Source organism: Dendropsophus ebraccatus, chromosome 12 (genome assembly GCF_027789765.1).
Source record: "Dendropsophus ebraccatus isolate aDenEbr1 chromosome 12, aDenEbr1.pat, whole genome shotgun sequence".
In the NCBI taxonomy this organism is placed as follows: Eukaryota; Metazoa; Chordata; class Amphibia; order Anura; family Hylidae; genus Dendropsophus; species Dendropsophus ebraccatus.
Genome location: NC_091465.1, coordinates 44689840 through 44706554, shown reverse-complemented (window position 1 = coordinate 44706554; position 16715 = coordinate 44689840). Strand labels below are relative to the sequence as shown.

General features: G+C 47.2%; 2 protein-coding genes across 2 annotated transcripts in view; both read right to left on the bottom strand.

The window, feature by feature from the left end:
• ZSWIM9 (zinc finger SWIM-type containing 9) overlaps positions 1-4202 on the bottom strand; it is a 29024-nt gene extending 24822 nt beyond the window's left edge. Inside the window, exon 1 of the mRNA XM_069947730.1 lies at positions 4076-4202. The gene's annotated coding sequence lies outside the window, so the exon portion shown is untranslated. The remainder of the gene's footprint in view (positions 1-4075) is intronic.
• Positions 1-16715, bottom strand: part of SHISA7 (shisa family member 7) — a 374289-nt gene that overhangs the window by 171218 nt on the left and 186356 nt on the right. The window lies entirely within an intron of this gene.

Genomic DNA, 16715 nt, shown 5'->3' with positions numbered 1-16715 from the left:
CCCGTTAGAGACCCCTATACTCACCTCATCTTCACCCCGCTTCTGAAGATGGTCGGGTCACGGAGATCTCAGCCGCTGCAGCCCGGCGTGCGCTGAGAGATGAGTCCAACGCTCATAGAGAATGACGGGAGAGTCCAGCGCTCCGTCATTCTCTATGAGTGTTGGACTCATCTCTCAGTGTGCGCGCCGGGCTGCAGCGGCTGAGATCTCCGTGACCCGACCATCTTCAGAAGCGGGACCCGGCGCGATGAGGTGAGTATAGGGGGTTCTAACGGGGGGTTAGGAGCCTGTCACCCCGGCACCGGGGGTGACAGGTTCCCTTTAAAAGCTTGCAACAGTCTATACATACTGAGCTAGACTTATGACTGCAGCCATAGTGACCCCCCACAAGATGTGTATATAAATAGATATATCTCTCACCTAGTGACTAATGCAAGTGACCCCCTACAATACAGACACCTGAGGGGCCCTGATAATAATAATTGTGCATATATCTATCTCCCAGTGTCTGCAGCCAGTTTGCCCTACACTTATAGATGGCCCCCTCCCCTTATAGATGACCCCCTCTACCCCCATTATAGATGCCCCCTCCTCTCCCCCCCATTATAGATGGCCCCCTCCCCTTATAGATGACCCCCTCTACCCCCATTATAGATGCCCTCTCCCCCCCCCCATTATAGATGCCCCCTCTTCTCCCCCCCTTATAGATACCCCCTCCCCTTATGGATGACCCCCTCTACCCCCATTATAGATGCCCCCTCCTCCCCCCCATTATAGATGCCCCCTCCTCCCCCCCATTATAGATGCCCCCTCCTCCCCCCCATTATAGATGCCCCCTCTCCCCCCCATTATAGATGCCCCCTCTCCCCCCCATTATAGATGCCCCCTCTTCTCCCCCCCTTATAGATACCCCCTCCCCTTATAGATGGCCCCCTCTCCCCCCCTTGAATATGGCCCCTCTCCCCCCCATTATAGATGCCCCCTCTTCTCCCCCCCTTATAGATACCCCCTCCCCTTATAGATGCCCCCTCTCCCCCCCATTATAGATGCCCCCTCTTCTCCCCCCCTTATAGATACCCCCTCCCCTTATAGATAGCCCCCTCTCCCCCCCTTGAATATGGCCCCTCTTCTCCCCCCATTATAAAGCCCCCCCTTTCCTCTATGCTAAGCAATATTTAAAAAAAACAAACACACAAACTCACCTGACAACCCGCTCCCCCGGCGATCCTCTTCTTCTTCGGGCGCTGTCCCCGGCTGATGCGCGGCTGCCGGGGGTGTCCCGTCCTATCCCCGGCAGCGTGGCGCGTCAGTGAGCTCCCTGTACGCCGGGGCTGTGACTTCTGACACAGGAAGCGTCTCTGACGCGCGCTTCCTGTGCCGGAAGTCAGGGCCCCAGGCAGCTCACTGATGCGCCGCGCTGCCGGGGATAGGACGGGACACCCCTGGCAGCCGCGCATCAGCCGCGCATCTTAAAGAGACAGCGCGCTGCCGCCGGGGCCAGTCGCAAATGGCGCCCAGATTAATAAATCTGGGCGCCATTTGCAAAATGTCAGTCGCATTGGCGACCATTTTGGTCGCCATCTGGAGCCCTGCACTCCCTTCCCTTGCAATAATTATTGATCGTACTGGGTCTCAAATCTGACTCTTTTGCTTTATAATAGCCAAATCTTTAGCTGACTGGGAGCGGTGCACACTGCCATGCTCTCCTCGGCTGTATCTCAGGATCACAACAGGTGTCCGCAGTGAGACCTGATGTGTTCAATAAATTTTGTTCTCAGGAAAATAAGCCACTTTGAGAAGTGTCTGACTGTTTTTCTACTCTTCACGTTGTCAACACATTGAAGGATTAGTTAATGAATACATGCATGTATATGAAAATCTGCATTATACTCTAAGGGTACAAACACACACGGCATATACGCTGCGTATTTACTGCTGCGATACGCAGCAGATTAGATCTAAATAACTGAACACAGCATCAAATTTGCACCATCAAATCTGCTGCGTATACGCTGTGTGTGTTTGTACCCTTAGCAGATACGCAGCAGATACGCAACAAATACGCAGCAGATTTGATGGTGAAGATTTGATGCTGTGTTCAGTTATTTAGATCTAATCTGCTGCGTATTTGGTGCGTGTTTGTTGCGTATTTGCTGCGTATCGCAGCAGTAAATATGCTGCGTATACGGTGTGTGGGTTTATACCCTTAAGGTATGTTCCCACTACGGAATGTGTGGTCGACTCCGCTTGAAGTTCCACCTGTCCCACAGAGTGACATTCTCAAGCTAAATAGTCCGTCCGCACAAAGAACTGACATGTCAATTCTTTGGACGAACGGCGGATTTCGATTGAGAATATCATTGGGTCTCTAGGACAGGGGAGCTTCAAATAGAGCCTGGCGCACGACCTCCACTTGTAATTCCGTCACTTATTACAGACTTGGAACCATTAATATTATTAACTTAAAATTCAATAGTTACTTTTTAATTTTTCCTTCTAAGGGCCATAGCTCTTATTTACGGGGCATGTTTTTGTGGGACCAAATGTACTTTAAAACAACACTAAAACATTTAAAGTTGTAAAGATGTCAGTTTTACTTTCATTGTGTAGTAAAACTCACGTTATCGGTATTCCTTAGGTTGGTGTGATTACAACGATACCCAAATTGTATAGATTTTCATGTTTACTATCTGTAACAGTCATTAAAAATAACTTGATATGTCATGAGGTATAAGTAGATATAATGGGAAGAGATTGTGGCAGCCGTGCCATCACCTCCCTGGTCGTATCTCTATCAGCTAATTCCGACAATACAAGTCTATGAGGGTACATTGCTGGAACTAGCGTCTGGCCAAATAATTGATCTCGCTGCTGTCTCCCCGCCTATATCTCCTGATCAGTGTGTGTCTGTGATCAATAACTTTTGACGTGTCTAATAAATGTTTCGTAACAGTGACTCTTCAAACCATTTAAATTCCTACTACATATATAATTTTATTTTACATCTATAGAGCTGTATTAGGACTCATTTTTAGCTTCACAGCTTCTTGCTTATACCATGCTGACGTAGATGGGACCAACTAATCACGTATGCCAGTAGGATTGCAGAAACCTATTCACATGCACTAGAGATCCAGATTGTAGAGCGTTATGCAAAATTCATGTCAAATACAAAAATCTTATCGACCGTGTGTGACCGTCGCCTTATTTATTGCCTGATGTAACTAAGGAATCCTGCCTAACTGATACTTTAGCAGAAGTGATGTAGTTAAAGCAGGGAATCTGTGCCAAAGCACTGAAAGCAATGGGTATCAGAATCCAGACTGATTAGTACAGACTACACAGTGTGAACACACCCCAATAGAAGCCATATATAAGGGGGTCAGACACCATGGGGGAGATTTATCAAACATGGTGTAAAGTAAAACTGGCTCAGTTGCCCCTAGCAACCAATCAGATTCCACCTTTCATTGCTCACAGACTCTTTGGAAAATGAAAGGTGGAATCTGATTGGTTGCTAGGGGCAACTGAGCCAGTTTCACTTTACACCATGTTTGATAAACCTCCCCCATGTATCTCTGTAAGGAAACAACCACCTGCAGCTCATCACTTGAATCTATCATACACGAGAAAGTAAAAACTAAGCAAACAGGTGGAAAATAAAAGGGCCAAGTATCCATGGTAACCTTGCTGGGCCTCTTCAGGTGCCCAGGCTCGTGCTATGAGTAAGCTGCGCTGTGATTGGCTGCCCTGGGCCTCTCCTTCGCTCTCCATCTGCTCGGCGCTGTCAGGCTCGGTATGGCTCCAGTCACACCCGGCTCACAGGGCGCCATTGCTTCTAGCCTAGCACTTTTAGAGGATTCCATAGTAACTAGAGGATGGTTGCGGTGACTGGGCGCCCGCAGCTCCATAAGGCGGCAATGCAGGGTGCAGTGGCCTCCTACACACAGAGCGAGCAGCAGGCAGGCAGCGTGTCCTGGCCGAGCTCAATAACACCTAGCGACCCGCCACCCCCCGCCAGCACTTTTCTTCTGGGAGTTTCTTACAAAGAAATAACAGACACGAGGTCACTTACTGCAGCGCTTCCCGGTGCACTTGTAACTTCCCTATATTCATGAGCGGCTTCCGGTAAGTGACGCAAAGAAAAAAAAAAAAAAGCTTTTCCTATAACAACCGATACAAAGGAGGATCCTCTAGCGGAAGAAAGGCGCCGACCAATGGGATGAGGACAAAGCGCAACGTCATCACATGTTGGACGGAGCTTTGGATTCTGGAGGGTTCGCGCCATATAGAAAATGCGAGCGCAAAAGCGTCTTCAAATGTGTGAGGAGAAGCGCGGCGGCGGCGGCCATCTTGATGGCGCTCACAGATGGAATGAGCGGCTTATCTGCTGGAGTTTTCTACACTATCCCATCCGCTTTTTAGAGTCCTGGCCACGTGAATGTATAATGGGAAAAGGCAGTAAGAAACAAAACAATAATATGAGGTTAATAATAAAAAATAAAAGTTACGTTATGACAAGTCTCTTCTGGTGGTATAAATATATATATATATATATATATATATATATATATATATATATATATATATATAGGTATAGTCCCTGTACTGGTTCCAGTGCCGCTGCCATATGCCAATTGGCTAACCAGGCCATTCCAACAAAGTAAATAGGTAAGTATAGCTTTTTTATTTTATTTTTTTTTAATACCCATGTAAAAGCATATCCCCATCTTCAGTCATGGCTGTTACAAGGATTCCTGTCACAAGCTCGGGAACAGGCACAAGCATAAATGTCTGAGATGGGAATACCCAGGTCCGTTCTCCCAGGCCTCATACACTGACCTGATGGATAAGGTAAACAATATTACAATGCTGTACTCCACCACTCTATGTGATGCCTCATAGAGCTGCTTAATACCAGGCATGCAGTGACTGGTGACCAGCCATGGGAAAGGAAAAGTGTCAATTTCCAGTTTTTTAAGGGATTTTTGCTGGACTCTGGGTGTCAATCAAACCAGTCTGGGGGGAAGGAGGACAAAGCACAACTGAAAGCCGCTGCATCCTCTCCCACAGGGCTGGATACCAGTCACAGCACACCTGGTTTAACGCCTTTGCGACATCCACCTTACATGTTTGGTGGCTGTGTGCTCATTTGGTCACCATCCTTTTACTTTTCTATGATGCTAGGGTTTCAAGTTTACCAGCGAATTTGTACATTTTCATGAACATTTCTTTATGCTAGAAGCCCCCTTGACTTGTCTATGGCACGGGCAGAAATGCACATGGGGGTAAGCGGCGAGTTATTAGCCCAGATTCCGTAGTATGTACGCACCCTTATTAGGCTGGGTTTACACTACGTATATTACCGTTATTTACCGTTATATGGCGGAGTGGATGGCCGCCATATAACGGTAAATAACTTCCATTATTTCAATACAACAGCCGTTGTTTTAAAATAACAGCACATATTTGCCATTAAATGACGGCCATACACTCAATTACAACATTATGTGAACAGAGCCTTTCTGTGTTTTCAATCCGCTCCTTGTTTTGGTTGCTATACAGCCTCAAACATACAGCCTCAAATATACGTAGTGTGAACATAGCCTTAAAGTGTATTTGAGGGGACTGCATGTTAGAAAGCCCCTAAAAGCACCCCATTTCAGAAACTGCACCCCACAAACTCTGCAAAAGCAGATCCAAAAATTTTTTTTAACCCTTTAGGAGAGTCACAGAAATAAAAATTAAGTGTGCAAGAAATTTGAAAATTTAAATTTTCTGTGCAGAGATTTTATTGTAATCCAAATTTGTCATAATTATAAACCTATTAGCAGAGAAATGCACCCCAATATTGATTGCCCCGTTTCTGCAGTTTATAGAAATACCCCATATGTGGCCCTATTGCATTATTTGACGCAACCACAAGCCTCAGATATAAGGGAGCGCCTAGTGAATTTCAATGGCTCCGTTATATTTGGTAATTTATGACTGTACCACTTCAGGTTGGCAGAGGCTCTGGGGTTTCAAAACCTAAAAAACACCCCTAAAGGGACACCATTTAGAAAACTACACCCCTCAAGGAATGTAACAAGGGGTGCGGTGAGCATCTGGACCCCACAGGTGCTTCACAGATTTTCAGAACAATGTGGCGTGAAAAAGAAAAAATTTTTTTTACACTACGTTGTTCTAGCCTTCAATTTTTCATTTTCACAATGGGATAAAGGGAAAAAAAAACACCAAACGTGTAGCGCAGTTTCTCCCGAGTACAGAAATACCCCACATGTGGAGATAAAGTGCCAAGCGGGCGCAGGACGAGCCTCCAAAGGGAAGGAGCGCCAATTGGCTTTTGGAAGCTAAATTTCACTGGAATGGATTTCAAGGGAAATGTCGCATTTACAGAGCCCTCGTGCTGCCAAAACACTGGAAACCCCCCACAAGTGACCCCATTCTGGAAATTACACCCCTCAAGGAATCTAACAAGGGGTGCAGTGAGCTTATGGACCCCACTGGTGACGGGCACAAATGTGGAACAATGTTACGTGAAAGGGAAATTTTCCCTTTCACGGCACAAATGTGCCCGTCATCAAGGGGTCCATATCCTCACTGCACCCCTTGTTAGATTCCTTGAGGGGTGTAGTTTCCAGAATGGGGTCACTTGTGGGGGGTTTCCAGTGTTTTGGCAGCACGAGGGCTCTGTAAATGCGACATGGCGTTCATCATCCATTCTGGCCGAATCCAGCCTCCAAAATCCAAATGGCGCTCCTTCCCTTTGGAGGCTTGCCCCGCGCCCATATGGCGCTTTATGTCCACATGTGGGGTATTTACAGACTCGGGGGAAATTGCTCTACACATTTTGTGTGTTTTTTTTATCTTTTAACCCCTTGTGAAAATGAAAAAATCAAGGCAAGATCAATGATTTAGTGTAAAAATTAAGCATTTTTTACTCTAAATGTTGGTCTAGCCTTGATTTTCCCCATTTCCACAAGGGGTTAAAAAAGAAAATGAACACAAATTGTGTAGAGTAATTTCCCCTGAGTACGAAAATACCCCACATGTGGACATTATGTGCCATATGGGCACAGGGCAAGCGACCAAAGGGACAGAGCGCCATTTAGAGGCTGGAATGGAGGATGGAGGTCATGTCGCAATTACAAAGCTCCTGTGCTGCCAGAACAGTAGAAACCCCCCACAAGTGACCCCTGTCTGGAAACTACACCCCATAAGGAATCTAAAAAGGGGTGCAGTGAGCATATGGACCCCACTAGTGACGAGCAAATTTGTCGAACATGTGCCATGAAAATAAATAATTGTTTTTTCATTTTCATGTCCCAAATGTGGCCGTCACCAGGGGGCCATATACCCGCTGCCCCCCTTGTTAGATTCCTTATGGGGTGTAGTTTCCAGAATGGGGTCACGTGTGGGGGGTTTCTACTGTCCTGGCCGCACAGAGGCTTTGTAATTGCATCATGGCATCCTCTAATGGGAATGGCGGCCATACCTATTTAGCTGGGGAAAAGGGCCAATTCTAATTTATTTGGGGGTATTAGGCCAATTATTAGTTTATAAGGTTGAAAATGACAGGAGTCCATCAAATTCAACCTGTGTTGATCCAGAGGAAGGCAAAAAACCCTCGTAAGGCAGACGACAGTAGCCTCATCACAGGGGAAAAATTACTTCCTGACTCCATAATGGAGATCAGAATAATCCCAGGATCAACGTGACCCCTGAAATAGGAATAAGGGACAGAATTTAGAAAATGTAGAACCCCAATGACGTGTGGTACGCCTTGAAGCGATCCAGTATGCAGAGGCCGGGTGATCAGGACACTGGAAAATGGCGTCCTTCCTGATCCCCCTGTTACACCACACTCTGCACTTCTTCTGGGGTCTCCTGTTTTCCAGTGTGGGGGACGTCACCTGGAAAATGTTGTCCTGGTGCGATACGGGGTCCTTCATATCCAGAAGCGCTGGGTCCGCTCCATGGCTGCTAAATATTAGGGCTTTATTACTGCTTCTGATATTTTCGGATCGTGCCGCAAGCTACAGAAGCTCGTGCAGCGAGGGACCAGAAGAGGGGGTGCTGGTATAAAAGTTATCCCCGTACAGGTGGTGACCTTTATCCAGCAGTGGGAAGATCATTTCCCGAATGATCTCCCCACTAACTCCGAGGATGGGAGGGGTGGGGGGGATATACAGGATTCAGGTGTCCCTTCCTTCATACACTCTAAGGGTACGTGCACACTGCGGAATCTCGACAGATAACCCTTCACGCATTCCGCAGCTGGCACCCACCGGCAGACTGATGCAGGCGCGTCTCCGTCCGTGTCATAGACTCCATTCTATGCACGGGCGGATTCCGCTCCCCGACCAATGTGTTCATTCTTTGGATGGACGATGGAATCCGCCCATGCATAGAATGTAGTCTATGACACGGGTGGAGACGCACGTCCACATCAGTCCGCCGGTGGGTGCCAGCTGCGGAATGCACAAAGGGTTATCCTTCGCCATTCCCCAGTGTGCACGTACCCTAAATCTGTAAGTGTACCCTGAGGTACTCTCACAGAGTTTGGAGAATTTCACGCCATACCATCATTTCTTATTGGGACGGTACTGGCGGAAAAGACTTGTCTGGGGGGCAGCGTACGCTACGCTACCCCCAGACACGTCACTGGATGATGAGGATGATGACGATGGAGGAAAGAAGGATCCCCCCATTCATCCTCACTGGCTGTTTCGGCATCGGAGGCAATAATAACGTATGCGTCCGACGCCGAACACCCTGGGGGCCATCTTTATACCGGGACTAGTATATGGGGTATGTAAATGTGTTCTGGTGTAGTGTAAAACTTTATTTTGTGTAGTGTGGTGTAATGTAGTGTTTTTTTACGTTTTTTTTGACAGTAAGAAAAAATATACCTACGCCAAAAAAGAAGCTGCTGATAAATGCTGCACTTATGTGCGGCACTTATCAGCAGACAGTGGCGGTAGGATATAGGGGGGAAAAACGCCCCTACGCCAAAAAGGAGGAGTTGCTGATCAGCGGCGCACTTACATGCGATGCTGATCAGCACTCAGCGGCGTTAGGGCGAATAAAAAGAAAAAAAAAAACATTTTGAAAAAAAATAAATAATCTTTTTACTCCAAAGCAAATGATCAGTGTATAATATACACTGATCAGCCGCTAGAGGGCAGTAGAATGGAGCTGGCGGAGATGGCCGAAGATGGGGGCGACGGAAAAGCCCGAAGAGCCGAAGATTCCCGACGAAGACAGAACGAAGACCGAACGAACCCAGAAGTGGCGGCGACGAGGAGAAGAGGACGCGCGGGACCGCGAATCTTCGTTCCGGAGGCCAGGATCAGGTGAGTATAGTGCACTACACTATACACACACCTGTTCTGCACCCCTCAGCTACCTAGCTGAGGGGTGCAGAACCCAGCTGGACACTTTTTAACTGTTAGATCGTGGGGGTGCCATCTTTGTTGGGGACATTAATGGCGATGGGTGCTGTCCTGGACAGCACCAATGGCCATTGCTTTCCGGGTCACCGATGACCCGGAAAGCTGTATTCAGCTGCTATCGGCTGATCTGTATTGATCAGCCGATAGCAGCGATCGCAGAGCAGAGATGGCCTGCTATACATTATAGCAGGCCATCTTCCCCGATCGCTGTGTGTGAACACACAGCGATCGGGGAAACATCGGGCGCAAATTTACGTCCATTTGCGCAAGTACCAGGGCGCGGGGGCGTAAATTTACGCCCGATGTCGTTAAAGGGTTAAACAACTCCCTTTGACATTTCCATTTCTTTTAGTGGCACAACCAGAAAGGTCCTTTTACACAAACTGATTAATGGCCAGGACTAGGGATAGTCCGAACCTGCCGAGGTTCGGGTTCGTATAAACCCGAACACTCGGCAGCAGATTCTTGCAGGATACAGCGGGAGGAACGCCTGGAAAACTAGGATACAGCCTATGGCTGTGACTGTATCCCAGTTTTCCAGGCGGTCCTCCCGCTGGATCCGCCCGCTGCACGGAGCGGGCAGACAGCGGGAATCATTACCGAGGGTTTGTACGAACCCGAATCGAACTCGGTTCGGACCATCCCTAGCCAGGACCATTGCTAGAAGCGCTCCAGCAGTCAATAATGGGCCCATGTAAAAGAGCCAATGATCAGCCAAGGGGGAAATGCCTGATCCTTGGCTGATCGCATTCCTTTTAAGGAAGATTTCAAATTTATCTTTATCGGCCACACATCTTTCTGTGTAAGCCGTTGAAACAGTTAATAAAAATGGGCAATACCGAGACAAAGCTAAAATAGACAGTCAAAATTTTAAGATCGCTTCAAAGGTTACTAGTCTAGTGGGAACTAATGGTGTTGGCTGGGGTAAAAGGTTAGTGTCTTTTCTACACTAAGACAACATTGGCTGTGAACTCTGCAACCTGGGGCACATAAGCAGTAGCAGGAGTCCCGCTGGGGTCCCTGGATAGTGCAGTAAAACTATCATGCCAACGAGGGGGTTTGTCTAGTGATGAATCACTAGGAGGATGAAAGTAGAAACACAACCTAAGCTCCACTGACTCGGAACCTGACCATAGGATAGTGAATGCCTCCTCAGCATTTTATTGCTGTTGGAACACTTTAGGGTAGTTTCACACGTACCGGATCCGCAGCACACACTTTAAGCTGGGAGTTTGCGTTAAAATCCGCTGCATGGATGGGACCCGGCCCGTTTAAAGGGGTCGGGTCGGCTGCGTGTATGGGACCCATTCAGCTTCACACTACAGGATCCGCAGAGGATTTCGCAGCAAACTCGCAGGGTGAAATCCGCTGCGGATCCGATACGTGTGAAGCTACCCTTAACCCCTTAGTGACCGCCAATACGGCTTTTTACGGCGCTCACTAAGGGTCCTTATTCTGCTGCCATCAGCTTTTTACGGCGATGGCAGAGAATAAGGCTGCGGGGCCGGGACGGCCCCCACCCCATCCCCCCAGCTAGCGACGATCGCCGCTATCAACGTTATAGCGGCGGCCGTCGGTAAAGGGGATTACCGGTGCCCCTGCTGCTTTTCATCTCCCCCCGCCGTGAATCCACGGCGGGGGGAGATGAAATAAGTGTCCCCTCAGACCCCAGATCAGCCCCCCCTAGTAGGGAATCACTAACCCCCCTCCCCTGGCGGCCATCATTTCCAAGATGGCCGCCGCCATCCCTGCGAACAAACGTTGTTTGTTCGCAGGGATGGAAACGTTTAAATGAATGAAAGCCCCATGCTCTCCGCCACCGGAGGTAGCGGAGAGCATGGGGCAGTCATCGCGGACCCCCCTGTGGGGTCCCGGTACAAGCGATCAGCGGTATATACTATATACCGCTGATCGCTTATACCATGTGCCGCCGGCACTTTTTATCCCCTGTCACCATGAATGATTGGTGACGGGATAAAAAATTGATGTCCCCCCACCCCCCAAGTCGCCCCCCACCCCCCCCTGTCACCCCCGTCCCCCAGTCACCCCCCCCCCCTTCCCCATATACTCACCTGATCCTGGAGCTCCGTCCTCCTTGACGTCCTGGCTGGTTATGAAGTGCGCATGCGCTTCACAACCAGCCAACTCTGGAAAATTTAAAGTGACAGAGACCAATTTGGTCTCTGTCACTGAACTATGATTACTGTGATAGAAAATATCACAGTAATCATAGTAATACAGTGAAAATGAATGTATAAAGTACAAAAAGTGACAAACATACAAGAAAATAAAACACACACTTTTTATTATAGTAATAATTGCAGTTTACTCCCAAATTACCCCTAACCCCCCCAGATTACCCGTAAACACCGCACGTTGCCCGTAACCACCGCACGTTGCCCGTAACCACCGCACGTTGCCCGTAACCACTGCACATTGCCCGTAACCACCCCAAATTGCCAGTGACCCCCTACAGATTGCCCGTAACCACCCCAAATTACATTTACCAACCCCAGATTACCCCAGATTGTCTGTAACCCTTCCAGGTTGCACATAACCCCCCCAGGTTTCCCGTAATCACCCCAGATTGCACGTAACCACCGCACGTTGCCTCTGGCCACGCCACGATGCCTCTGACCACCGCACGTTGCCTCTGACCACCGCACATTGCCTCTGACCACGCCACGATGCCTCTGGCCACGCCACGGCGCCTCTGACCACCCCAAATTGCCAATGACCCCCTCCAGATTGCGGTGCCCATGCCAGATTACAGGTATCCACCCCAGATTGCCTATAAGAACTTCAGTTTATCCGTAACCACCCCACGTTGCCCGTATCCACCCCAGATTGTCTGTAAACACTGCAGGTTGCCCGTAACCAGCCCACGTTGCCCATAACTACCCCACGTTGCCTCTGACCACCTCACGTCGCCTCTGACCACGCCACGTCGCCTCTGACCACGCCACGTCGCCTCTGACCACCGTAGGTTGCCTCCGACCAACGCAGGTTGCCTCTGACCACTGCATGTTGCCTCTGACCACCCCAAATTGCCAATTACCCCCTCCAGATTGCGGTAACCATGCCAGATTACAGGTACCCACCCGAGATTACCTATAAGCACTTCAGTTTATCCGTAACCACCCCACATTGCCCGTAACCACCCCACATTGCCCGTAACCACCCCACGTTGCCCGTAACCACCCCAGATTGTCTGTAAGCACTGCAGGTTGCCCGTAACCACCCCAGGTTGCCGTAACCACAGCAGGTTGCCCGTGACCACCCCATGTTGTCCGTAACCACCCCAGATTACCTGTAACCACCTCAGGTTGCCCATAACCACCCCAGGTTGCCCGTAACCACCCCACATTACCTGTAATCTCATTTTTTTTTTATTTTATTTTAGTAACTGCGCTATTCTAATAACCATTACTAGCTGCGGTTTTGCTCCAGTAAATTGGCACTCCTTCCCTTCTGAGCCCTGCTGTGTGCCCATACAGTGGTTTATGCCCACATATGGGGTACCGTTTTACTCGGGAGAACCTGAGTTACAGATTTTGAGGTACGTTTTCTCTCCTGTCCCTCGTCAAATTGAGAAATTTCAAACTAAACCAACATATTATTGGAAAAATTTGAGTTTTTCATTTTTACTGGCCAATTTTGAATACTTTCCTCTAATACCTGTGGGGTAAAAATGGTCACCACACCCCAAAATGAATTCTCTGAGGGGTGTACTTTCCAAAATGGGGTGACTTATTGGGAGATTTTACTCTGCTGGCACTACAGGGGCGCTGCAAACGGACCTGGCGCTCAGAAACTTCTTCAGCAAAATCTGCATTCAAAAAGCTAATTGGCGCTCCTTTCCTCCTGAGCCCTCCTGTGTGCCCATGCAGTGGTTTATGCCCACATATGAGGTACCTTTTCACTCAGGAGAACCTGCGTTACAAAGTTTGGGGTACTTTTTTTCTCTTGTTCCTCATAAAATTGAGAAATTTCAAACTAAAAGAACATAATATTGGAAATAATTGAGTTTTTCATTTTTACTGTCTAATTTTGAATACTTTCCTCTAATACCTGTGGGGTCAAAATGCTCATCACACCCCAAAATGAATTCTTTGAGGGGTGCACTTTCCAAAATGGGGTGACTTATGGCAAGATTTTACTCTGATGACACTACAAGGGGGCTGCAAACGCACCTGGCGCTCGGAAACTTCTTCAGCAAAATCTGCATTGAAAAAGCTAATTGGCGCTCCTTCCCTTCTGAGCCCTCCTGTGTGCCCATACAGTGGTTTACGCCCACATATGGGGTACCATTGTACTCAGGAGAACCTGCGTTACAAATTTTTGGGTACTTTTTTTCTCTTGTTCCTCGTGAAATTGAGAAATTTCAAACTAAACAAACATATTATTGGAAGAATTCGAGTTTTTTATATTTACTGTCTTCTTTTGAATACTTTCCTGTAATACCTGTGGGGTCAAAATGCTCACCTCACACCAAGATGAATTCTATGAGGGGTGCACTTTCCAAAATCGGGTGACTTATGGGGGGTTTTCTCTCTCTTGACACTACAGGGGCACTGCAAACGCACCTGGCGCTCAGAAACTTCTTCAGCAAAATCTGCATTGGAAAAGCTAATTGGCGCTGCCTTCCTTCTGAGCCCTCCTGTGTGCCCATACAGTGGTTTACGCCCACATATGGGGTACCGTTGTACTCAAGAGAACCTGCGTTACAAATTTTGGGGTACTTTTTTTTCTCTTGTTCCTTGTGAAATTGAGAAATTTCAAACTAAACGAACATATTATTGGAAGAATTCGAGTTTTTCATTTTTACTGTCTTCTTTTGAATACTTTCCTCTAATACCTGTGGGGTCAAAATGGTCACCACACACCAAGATGAATTCTTTGAGGGGTGCACTTTCCAAAATGGGGTGACTTATGGGGGGTTTTCTCTCTGCTGACACTACAGGGGCACTGCAAACGCACCTGGCGCTCAGAAACTTCTTCAGCAAAATCTGCATTGGAAAAGCTAATTGGCGCTCCTTCCCTTCTGAGCCCGGCTGTGTGCCCATACAGTGGTTTACACCCACATATGGGGTACCGTTGTACTCAAGAGAACCTGCGTTACAAATTTTGGGGTGCTTTTTCTCTCATTTTCCTTTTGAAAATGAGAAACTTTAATCTAATCGTATTTATTATTGGAAAATTTTAATTTTCCATTTTTTTTACTGCCTAATTGTGAATACTTTCCTCCAGCCCCTGTAGGGTTAAAATGCTCATTATACCCCTAGATTAATTCTTTAAGGTGTGTAGTTTCCAAAATGGGGTCACTTATGGGGGTTTTCAGGATACCAGACTTCTAAATCCATTTAAAAAAAGAACTGGTCCCTAAAAAATCAGTTTTGGAAACTTTCACGAAAATGTGATAATTTGCTGATGAATTTCTAAGCCCCGTAACACCCTAAAAAAGTAAAATATGTTTACCAAATTATGCCAGAATAAAGAAGACATATTGGTAATGTGACTTAGTAACTAATTTATGTGCTATGACTTTCTTTTTTTAGAAGCAGAGAATTTCAAAGTTCATAAAATGCATTTTTTTTTATTTTTCATGATATTTTGATGTTTTTCACAAAAAACACACAAAGTAGTGACCAAATTTTGCCACTAACATAAAGTGCCATATGTGACGAAAAAAACAATCTCAGAATCGCTAGCATACGTTAAAGCATCACTGAGCTATAAGAGCATAAAGTGAGACAGGTCAGATTTTGAAAAATTAGCCTGGTCATTAAAGAAGCAGTTCACTTTTTATTTTTTTCGCCCCCCCGGGTAGCCGCTGTCATGTATACTTACAGAAGATGATCGATGTCCCGTTCCCGTCGGTCAGTTCCGTCCCGCGGTGCCGTTCACATCGGGCGCGCACTCACTTCCGCCGGCTGCTGCGAGTCCTCTTCTCTGCCCAGTGATTATACGCCGGAAGTCACTCGCTTCCATGCATTCTCTATGGAAGCGCGTGACTTCCGGCGTTCAAATGACAAGGGAGAGAAGAGGAGTCAGAGCGCCGGCGGAAGTGAGCGCGCGCCCGATGTGAACGGCACCGCGGGACGGAACTGACCGACGGGAACGGGACACCGATCATCTTCTGTAAGTATACTTGACAGCGGCTACCTGGGGGGGAGAAAAAAATAAAAAGTGAACTGCTTCTTTAAGGCCCAAACTAGCTGCAGCACGAAGGGGTTAAAGAGTCACTGTCTTAATTTTTTTTTTGCAGAAATTAATAGTCCAGGCGATTTTAAGAAACTTTGTAATTGGGTTTATTAGCCAAATCTGCCATTATCTGCATGTAAAAAGCCTTTTCCCAGGTCCCCCCCTCCTTCCTCTTTTTCATCCACTGCAAAAAAATCTGAAAATTGTGACTTGTTGCAGGAGACGTACCCTGTCTGCTCTAGGGAGAGGGGAGGGGGGAGGAGGAAGGAGGGAGTTAGCCGACAGCAGATAACAGAGGATAACAGAGGATTACAGGCACAGAGCTGGGTGACAGCTGTAATCTGAGCTCAGACAGGTCAGTGGTGACTGTCCCAGGAGATAATGGGTCAGGTATTTGTAGATTAACTCTTTGTTGTCCTGTTTTGGTCTTTTCTTTAGCTCTCTCCATAGGAGAACAATGAAGACGGGGGGAGAGCTTCAAACTGCTTTTTCATGATAAAAATGCATTTTTTTGGCTAATAAACCTAATTACAAAGCTTCTTAAAATCGCCTAGACTATTGATTTTTGAAAAAAAAAAAAAAATTCACGACAGTGACACTTTAAGGTACGCTGCGGATCCCTGCCCTGTACACTATATGGGCAAACATCTGACAAACACACATAAAAACCAGAGGGCAGCAGATCATGTGAAAATATAATATTTGTGTCATTCTCAAAACTTTTGGCCATGACTGTAGATAACATCCAGAAGACCCCCTGTCACTAACACTGCGATTGGTCCACCTGTAAGGATGAACCAATCACAATGATCCCAGGCGACTGATGATAGATCCCAGCAGGGACCTATCACTTGCTGACATGACTCAGAGTTAAACTGTTGCAACACAATTTTGTGCGGTGACAGTGTAACTTTCTCACATGCATGTATGTGGGGTTGTGTTCAAATGCAAATGTATGTAAAAATGCGTTAAAACGTACCTGCCACCACAGCTGTTGTCAAACCATTGGCAAAGTCAACTCTTTATCAAGAAGTTTGGGTGTCAATGGTTACC